Source organism: Chiloscyllium punctatum, chromosome 6 (assembly GCF_047496795.1).
Source record: "Chiloscyllium punctatum isolate Juve2018m chromosome 6, sChiPun1.3, whole genome shotgun sequence".
Taxonomy (NCBI): domain Eukaryota; kingdom Metazoa; phylum Chordata; class Chondrichthyes; order Orectolobiformes; family Hemiscylliidae; genus Chiloscyllium; species Chiloscyllium punctatum.
In genome coordinates, this window is record NC_092744.1 from 19839740 (window position 1) to 19849520 (window position 9781).

The 9781-nt window shown below is 38.9% G+C and overlaps 2 pseudogenes; both read right to left on the minus strand.

The window, feature by feature from the left end:
* Positions 1–2288: 2288 nt before the first annotated feature.
* LOC140478597 (extracellular calcium-sensing receptor-like) lies at positions 2289–4904 on the minus strand (annotated as a pseudogene).
* A 108-nt stretch (positions 4905–5012) lies between these two features.
* On the minus strand, positions 5013–8907 carry LOC140478598 (extracellular calcium-sensing receptor-like; annotated as a pseudogene).
* Between the last annotated feature and the right edge of the window lie 874 nt (positions 8908–9781).

The window sequence follows — 9781 nt, forward strand, 5'->3', positions numbered from 1 at the left end:
ATGCTTTGTTTTTCTCTCTATCCTACTAAAGGGATTGAGACTGTTCTACTCCACTACAGATACTGACATTTTGTCCGTTCACTTAACCAAACTATATCCCTTTGTAGACATTTTATCGAAACATTTTGCACACCAAAAATGCTCTTCTCTTCCATAATCACAAATTTGTCTGCACCACTCTCTATCCCTTCAAACAAGCTATAAATATATGTTTATAAATAGAGGTAGGAGCATGACTGCTGCATCCTATTCGTTACCATTTTGGACCTAGAGATGACCTATCTGACACCTGTAAATTAGCCAATCATATATTCATGTTAATATATTACACCAAACACAACGAACGCATATGTTGTGCAGTAACTTTTTATATGTCAACCTATTTATTGCATTTTGGAAATCCACATGCACTACATTAATTATTTTCCCATTTTATAGCCTGCTTGTTCCATTCTTAAAGACGTCTAATCAATTCATAAAACATAATTTGGTGTTGGAAACGTCGAATATCCAAATTGCCCTGGAGGTGGATTGAAATTGAAAAATTATAATAAGGTTTAGTCATGACAATTTACCTGTCTACCAACTCCAGCCACGGCTGGCAGGCTTTGCTTTGCTGCCTAGAAAACTAACAGCTAAACAGAAGCAATGACTGCTACATGGAAGAAGCAAAATTTATTTCTATGCTGATGGACCATAACACTCAGAAGCATCCCCCGTTCACAAACTAACATCCCTCCACCTCAGGATTGGCAATCTTCCAAGGCTCGTTCAGTGCTCTTCCTGGACCACTCACATCTCGCACAATCATGATTATAAAACACATCTACAGATGCCTCTTCATCTAGGATTGCTGACTTCTCTCACATTAAGAATCAAGGTTCAAAGAAACTGAGTAAATTAGATAAATACGACTTCCAAATTAAGCATCTCCATTCGTCGTTAAAAAAATCCGAATCAAATATGCAATCATGCTGTGTTGAGTAACGATTCCTTTAATTTTGCCTACTATGAACAGCAACACTTCTGACATCTTCATTTCGAAAGAAAAGGATTCCTATCCATGGACATACTGTAGATAATATGCATAAATAATGGCTATATGCGTTGAAAAATTGTGGTCTGTATTTGTTTCAATCAAGGTAGAAAACTTTATTCAGGCCATAAACGTATATTTCAAGAACAACCGTTTCAGGAATGACTTGGCAAATTAGGTGTTGAATATGCCGATCTTACAATACATCAGTAAATTTCAGCATTTCAGTGAGAAAATGTGCAAATAGGTTTAGGTAAAACATGTGGTTCATATTAACTCAACAAGCATAAAAAGCCTCCTGGTGAGTGAGTGCATATTACAGGTATGTAACCATTAAGAACGGGAAAGGCAAATTATTCATGACCTCCTTTGGAATATGAATATAAAATTAACCCTGAAACAGGCTGAATATTCATTTTCCCACATTGCCGTCAAAATAGCGAACTCAAAGATTCCAAACCCTTCGCTCCTCCCACTACCACCATCGCCCCACCCCTCAATCTCGCTAGCTCAATCTCAATTTAGCGCAGTTAAGGCACTTTTAAGAATGTGTTTTTCGAAAGCCATGTGAGCAATCCATGTTGGGCACTTGAATAGACCAAGTTTCAGAACTGATTTTTTTTAAAATTGTTAGATAAAACGAGTTTCAAATTGAAACTGCACCCAATGAAGAAATTCATGACACGACAAAGAAACTAAAAGTGACTGAACAATATATAAATAAGCATTTTCAATTCTGATTAAATGAAACTCGGGGGAGATTTATCAAATAGTCAAAATTATCAGCATAACTTCAAAATTGCACTTCCTGCTGGTTATTGTGGCTTTGTTCGATTGTGTAAAATGGGTATTGGTAAAACATTCATGGGGCGGCACGGTGCCTCACAGCGCCAGGGACCCGAGTTCTGTGGGGAGTTTGCGTATTCTCCCTGCGACTGCGTGGGTTTCCTCCGGGTGCTCTGGTTTCCTCCCACAGTCCAAAGATGTGCAGGTCAGGTGAATTGGCCATGTTAAATTACCCAACTGCATTAACTGCAATAGTCAGGGGTAAATGCAGTGTTAACTGCATTAGTCAGGGGTAAATGTAAGGTAGGGGAATGGGGCTGCATGGGTTAGGCTACTGTAGGTAACCTAATATTTTAAAAAAAACAGCTTTATGACTTTCAAACTGGAATTTCCGTTCAATATATTTACGACGAAATAATTACCTACTAAAATATCCGCGCCTCATTAATGAACATTTTCAAAGCTTTTATTTGGAAGTCACTGGGCCCATCAGGTTCCTCTTTGAATTGTTTTCTTTCTTAAACAAAATAATGTAAAATTTTGGGGCGAAAATGCAAATAAGCAGACCAAAGCTGGAGGCCAAAATAGCAAATACTTCAACCGCCACAGCCCTGGCGAACTAATGTACGCTGGAATGAAAGTTATCCAAACTGCGCTAAAGATAAGCGTGCTAAACGTTATGTGTTTCGCTTCATTGAAATTATCTGGAAGCTGTCGAGCGAGAAAAGCTACGACAAAACACATGCAGGATAGAAATCCAATATAACCGAGTACACAACAAAAGGCTAATGAAGATCCTATACTACATTCAAGCACAATTATCTCATGAGAGTGACTAGTATTTTTCAATGGATAAGGTGGAAATACAATTTACCAGGTAGTACATATTGCACATTGTACCAGTGTGAGGATGTAAACCATTAGCCGTTGTTGTCTTGGTCCAAACCACTTCATCATATTATTGCTGGGAAATGTTGCTTTGAACGCCATCACCACGACAATTGTTTTACTCAATACACAAGAAATGCAAAGAACAAAACTGATCCCAAAAGCTACATGGCAGAGCATACAAGACCAAATTGAAGGTTCCCAGATGAATGTAATTGAAGACAGAAAACAAAGTGTCAGGGCAAAAAGAAGAAGGAAGCTTAACTCAGAGTTATTAGCTTTAACAATCGGAGTGTGTCCGTAGATGTAGAATATTGCGAATACACCAACAGTGGCACAGGCTCCAAACAGCGCCAGTGTCACCAGAATGATTCACATTGTCTCAAAAAAGGAAAGGAACACAATTTCCTTTGGAATGCACTGATCCGTCTTTCATTCGATTTGCATTCCAATGGACATTTTATACAACGAATGGAATCTAAAAAGTAACAAAAGACAAAGTCATTCTAAGAGGAGTCTTAACCTCCGTCAAGTGGAGGCAACCAGTTTAAGCAGCAATGGCCTTTGCAATGCTGTTTTCTTACCAGTGGTGTTACTAATTTCTCCTTGCGCACATTGTATACAATCAAAACAGCAAATGGGTTGTCCTTTTCTTCCGGCTTTCTTTGTTCCTTGATGGCAGCTTTCAGAACAAACAGCTTTCGGGACCTCATTTGGAGTATAAATGCAAAGGTGGAGAAATATTAGGAACTCCACGTGGTAAATGGACTACATTAAGTCTGATGTACAGCGCAAAAACTGTAAACTTATTGCTGTTAGCTTTGTTAGGACTGCTATAATTGAAATAGCACTACGGTTTGTGACCTCATCATGTGCCAATTTAAAGCCACTGTGAAGTGCTTGGAGTAATGTTGAAGGTGCAGAATTGGGACTTTTTTTTGGCAAATTCAGATTCTTGCAATAGCATTCATGATGTGTCCTCAGAGTTTCTTCGTTTATCATTGAAAAAGAAAAGAGGGGAAATAAGCTAAATAAAGTCCTGATTGTGGTTCTGTTTTGGAGCGTTCAGCGGTGAGTTACCTATTTCAGGTTTCCTAGCACCTGACTGCTCTTATTTCTGATTATTCCAGTTCAGTTTCTCGTAAATGGTATCCCCTCTGATGTTGATTGGGTATGATTCAGTGATGCTGATGCTATTGAATGTCAATGGGAAAAGATAAGATCCTCTCTTGTTGGAGATAGTCATTCTTTGTTGTTTGTGAAGCACAAATGTGCTTGCGACCTAGGTGACTATGAACCACAATATCCTTTGACATCAAACTAATGGATCCACTGCTCCCTGAATTGTTATTGTCAAACCTATTCAACCACTTCTCAGTATGTTTAGATTTTACGTATTTGTTCATGCATTCATTCATTCATTCATTGTGTTACTTAAGGTATAGATAGACATACAACTTGTTCTTAAGCTGCAGTCTCTTACTTTTTTGCCAATTTTAATTACATCAGTTATGTTTAATTGCATTCTGCTGTTGAAATGGATGAAATAAAGTACATCTCTGGTATGACATTCTTGATTGATCAAGCTGACCGACTTTCGAATTGGTGAACAGATACTTTCGATTTATTCAAGATCAGGAAATGGACAGTTGCAGGTAGGGCGCCTATTTGGAAACGCAACTGCCAGTTTGTTTTTCCCATTTCAAGGGAAATTGAAATTTTAAAAATTAGACAGTGGTTTAAAAAAGGACGGTTCTCCACAAATCTTACCGACTTCTGACCGCCACTCCAAACAATCGCCCCTTCTGTTATCGAAAATTCTTCTCCAAAACGAGCTGATCCATCATACAGCCCAACATTTATAATGTCAATGCCACCGAGGGCATTTGGTCGCCAGTTTACAATGTCATATGATGGAACAGGGTCTCTATTTTCGTCAAAATAAACCTTTTGTCCGATCTTGGTTGTAAAATTCACTATTCTCATATAATATAGTAACTTTAAACAAAAACAAAATGGGAACTCAGTGACATGAATTGCAAATGTTCAACCGTGAATTCGAATACATTGGATAGCTTTGTAAATATGGTCATCAACCACAATAAATGTTTCTCACCTGCCATGGTTGAAAATTTGAAAGATTTGCACAACTTCCATTGGAGAAAGGTCCTTCCCCAGCTTTACAAGAAACCATATTGTGAAGTGCATGAACTATAGCATAAGTTACTTTATACACATTGTAACTGGCTCTGTATTGCAACACATCAGTAAATTCATTTTGGACATTCTGCAAATTTTTTTTCTATCCCGTGCATTCCTTAAGCTCCAATTCACTTTTTCCAGAATGTGTTTTGTTTCCACTACTTACAATGCAGCTGAAACAACTTTCCCAAAACTTTTTCACCAAGGGGTTCCCTGGATACGAGGATGGATGAACTTTCATTAGGAACTCCCTCAACCCTAGTGTACCAACTTTGCGAATTGCAGCCCCAATTGCACCAGAAGCAATCTTTTTACTTTCGTCTAGAGGAAGAAGCAACGCGGAAACCCATGATTCAGGTCCAATCCATCTTATGCCACTAACATTTTGTCTAATAATTTCTTTTAGCAGAGTACGCATGTTTGATTCTCCCACAAAAGCAACAACAACATTTGTAGAAGGGGTTTTTATGGTTTCAATTGTTTTCAATAACTTCTCTTGCGCGTATGTTATATGAAACGACTCACAAAAGGCTATGTAAACACCAAACTGTTGGACTGCCTCTTCAAATGCTTGCATTCCAAAGTTTCCATAGTCATCGTCGCTCTTAACTGTCCCAACCCAGGTCCAGCCGAAATGTTTCACCAGCTGGGCTAATGTTTTAGCCTGATAGTAATCACTTGGTATTGTTCGAAAAAATGATGGATATTCATTTCTGTTGCTCAGGCAGGCACAGGTAGAAAAGTAGCTAACCTGTCAGAAATAAAGCAAAAAGATTTGCATTTCAATTATAATTTTTTGGTTGTTTACGATATCAAGGCAAAAGTGTGAATCGAGAAGGGCAAAGGTTTGTGCTTACCGGTCCCTCTTAAACGCAGAATAAACTACTTATTTGATAATTTCAAAATGTTCCATTGAAATATTGACTTCCAAGGTTCCTCTCAAGTATTGCTCATTCTAGCTGCAATCACGCACAATGTCCAATCCTCACAATTTAGCATGAAGAACGTCATCAAAAATGCTCTTACTTTCTCTCTCTCTCTATTTTTATTATATATATAATATACACAGGTTATCTGGGGTGAATTCAAACTTTGTGTAATAATGGAGGGGACTCACCGTCGAGCTCGTCTTTTGTCCTTTCCGATTGAAGTCAATGGAGCGAAAAGAAAAACGAAGGGTAGCAGGTGACTAATCCTACATGATCTGCTGTACGCTATTGCTCAAACTTTAAACTACTCTTCAACCAGCCTCTTGTATTTTTAGCAACATTTTCAACATTATTTGCTTTTTAATTAAGTTTGCGAGGTAAAACATTGGAGACCTTCATTCAGCTTCTGGCAGCAAAATTAAAGTCACTGTATCTCAGGCATGAATTACACGTTCCAGTAAGCCGATACCAAAACATTTAGTTTAGAATGATTTAAACTGCTAACATAATATTCACAGTGTATCAAATAACATTGTATTTGCCATGTGGTTTGCTGCTGGGTAAGCTTTGTAGACATGACATTCATATGCACTGTTGATTCTCTTCTAATTTTAAAAATCGTTAATTTCAAGGAATAGCGTTCTGGGTTATCATCTGCTCCTTGACCTTTGCAATAGAGTTGATAGCACAACAGTATTTAATGAAATGCAAGTAGCTTTTGTTTTTCGATTTTTTGCCTCTTGGAGAATGTTTGCTGGACTTACTGGATGGAAAGGTGCCTTGTGTAGTCTAATATCACAACATGATACTCAACATGAACTCAACATGACACTCGCTTTTGTAGTTTTTGAAGCTACCGCTTCGCTCCTCACAGATGTGCTTGACATGCCCAGCAGTTTCAAAGTTTTCGGTTTTGCTTTTAAATCGCGCTTCTTCCCTGACCATAGGGTTCATTGTCACTCGTTAAGTAAGTCAATATAGTTCATGATAACAACACATCGAAATATTGACAAACAGGTGCAACGAATAAACCCGCTGGAGGGCTGTTGTGGCGCAGTGGTAGCGTCCTGACCTGTGAACCAACTGGCATCTCACCTTGCCCTCAGGGTGCCATAGCATCACTGGACAGGTTGATTAAACATTAATTAAAACTCTGATAAAGTCGTTAGTTTCATTATTTAGGACTCTTCGTATGACCAAAGTGTGAATGTGCCGATAGCTGGCATGTCACCATGGCAAGCAGTGGATATTAAATTCAAGGAATGCATTTGGAATATAAAGACAGCACCAGTAACGGTGATCATCAAGATATGATTGCAGTAAAATAAAACTTTTCATCTCGTTCACTGATAGCTACGCTACATGCGATTCCATGTAATGGTCCTGACGGTCACTGGACACGAAATGTTAACTCTGATTTCTTTCCACAGAAGCTACCATACCTGCTGAGATTTTTCAGTAGTTTCGATTTTTGCTCAATATAATGTGATTCAATTTATAACTGGCTTGCAGATGAACTGGAAGCCATTAAGTTCAAGGATAACTTGGGACTGATAGCAAATATTGATTTGACCAGTATAGCCGGCAAATCAGAAAATAATAAACATCAACTAAATGTGTCAGCTTTTGCAACCACTTCCGAACTTTTACTTTCTCTTAGTTTATTTCTATTCATCTACAGATTTCTGAAATGAGACTTCCGAAGCAATGTTTTAAAAGAATTAGAGGTATTAGCATCGTTATAAAAGTCTGGCTATACCGACCCAAAAAGCAAGCAACAGTAATTATACTGTGCTGTCTCACCATCCTAAATGAATATTCTAAACGGGGATGTAACTGAAGACGTTGGATTCTTTTGGAATAACAGCAGACGTTCCATGTTTTGCATTGATGATAGTTGAAATGTTGCGTACAACATCATACTGCTGATGCAAAACGTATTCACACTGTATAACCGAATTTTAAACACCAGATCTTACCATCGGGATTCTGAAGGTACCAATGGAAGGTACTATTACTAAAGACCTCGTGAATCCAGAATCAGCAACAATCGCAGAAACAGTGGAGGAGTTTTTACAATTAACAGAGGGCGTGTTCGCTTCGGGTTTGTTCAGAGACGCCATTGATGCTTTTCGTGATAACTGTGTCATCTTGCAAGATCATACATGCGGTATCCCATAGTGACACCGGGAAGTAGAGCTGTATCGTTATTTATTTCCTCGATTGCAAAAACCATCGCCAGGGCCCAACGAAAAGATTTGAAACGAAATCTGCGGAGAAAGCAATTAAACAAGATTTTAAAAACACACAGAAAGCAACGATGACATTTAAATCCAAGGAGACCACTGCGTAGTTGTTTTTTTAGTTATAATTCAGTGGTCACATCATTGTCTCTAAATTTGAAGTTGATGGATAACGTTTCAACGCAGACTTTAAGCCGAAAATGTTAACTGGCATTACTCAAAGAGCTGACAATGTGCCCAATTTGAAATGCAAGTGAAGGGGATCCCCGACCTTCCTTCTTAGATCCAACAGAAGTATTTTAAAGAAGAGCAGGAGAGCTCTCAAAATACTGTAACCAATAAGCATCCCACATTCCAAAATGCTAAAAGTTTCTGAGTTTTGATCACAAGACTGATTGTGGGAGCTTGCGGTGCGTAAATTGGTACGGAATTACCAATCTCACAGTATTGACTAAATTGCAATTGGTTATAAAGCTGGTTACTAAAATAAAGTTAACGATTTTTAAAAAGTCATAAATTTGCAGATTACTCCAGAATGTGAGACAGCATGAGTTTAGATGTTTCCCATTTAACTAAGCAAAACGAAGTGTCTAATGGCACCCACTAACCTGAGGCATTTTCCTGGCTCCGGGTGATTGCTGAAGGAGAGTTGTTGCTGCTCGACGTGATAAGAATGCACGTCAAAAATTCCACCCAGTGTGATATCTCCATCCTTCGACAAGCCCAGTAACTCAAACCTACCCCAACGTTTACAAGACTGCTCATTACCGGACCATGCCAAAGCAACAGCAGAATTCACCACGAAAAGGAACCAATAATGCATCATTGACAGGGCAAGAAATTGTCCTCGGTCTATAGTAGGGTGATTTCTTTCATATGTAAGCACTCGGTATTTCCGTGGAAAACGCCTTAAAGTATGCGCAAACGATTTCAATCTCGGTTGAACATATTATTGGCAAGTCCCTGAAGAAAACACGTTACCACTTTCCTCAACATGAGACTCATGAAGAAAATAATTGAAAACGTAGTCACCTGTGTACCTTCAATCAAACTGAGGCTGCATGATGGCACAGTGTTTAGCAATGCTCCCTCACAAGGGCAGGGGATTCGGGTTTGATTCCAGCATTGGACAACTGTTTGCGTGCCGTTTGAACATTCACCTAAGACTGGGTTTTCTCCCACAGTCCAAAGATGTGCAGGTCAATATATCCTGACAACTCTGAAGTGGTCTTCCAGAATAAAATGTGAAGTAGATATTCTAGTGGGATTCAGGACTGCAAAACTAGAGATCGAGCATTCCCATATGACAGCAACGAGAATCATCTCCCTTCAGCTGCCTTCATATTCTGCAGGGCAATGTTAAATTCGGTCAAATTATTGATCGTTCATCATGCAAGCTCACACATGTGCTAAAGGCCACCGCTTCTGGGTTTGAAAAAGGCCCGCTTTGTTTCATGTTATTTAGTAGGGCAAAAGATCTCAAACACCTGCTCGACAGGTTAAGCAAGGTTTTTAATGCTGCTACCATGCAGTGGCTTTGAGAGGGGTATGTCTCACTGACAGGATACAGCCTTTAGCCTTAACATGCCTCCTGGATGCAACACAGTATTATCTTTGAATGCCAGTGCTCAATGACCAATCTAAACTGTGATTTGGCAATTGCTGAGGAATCATGACCAATTTAAGAGCATTGGTTC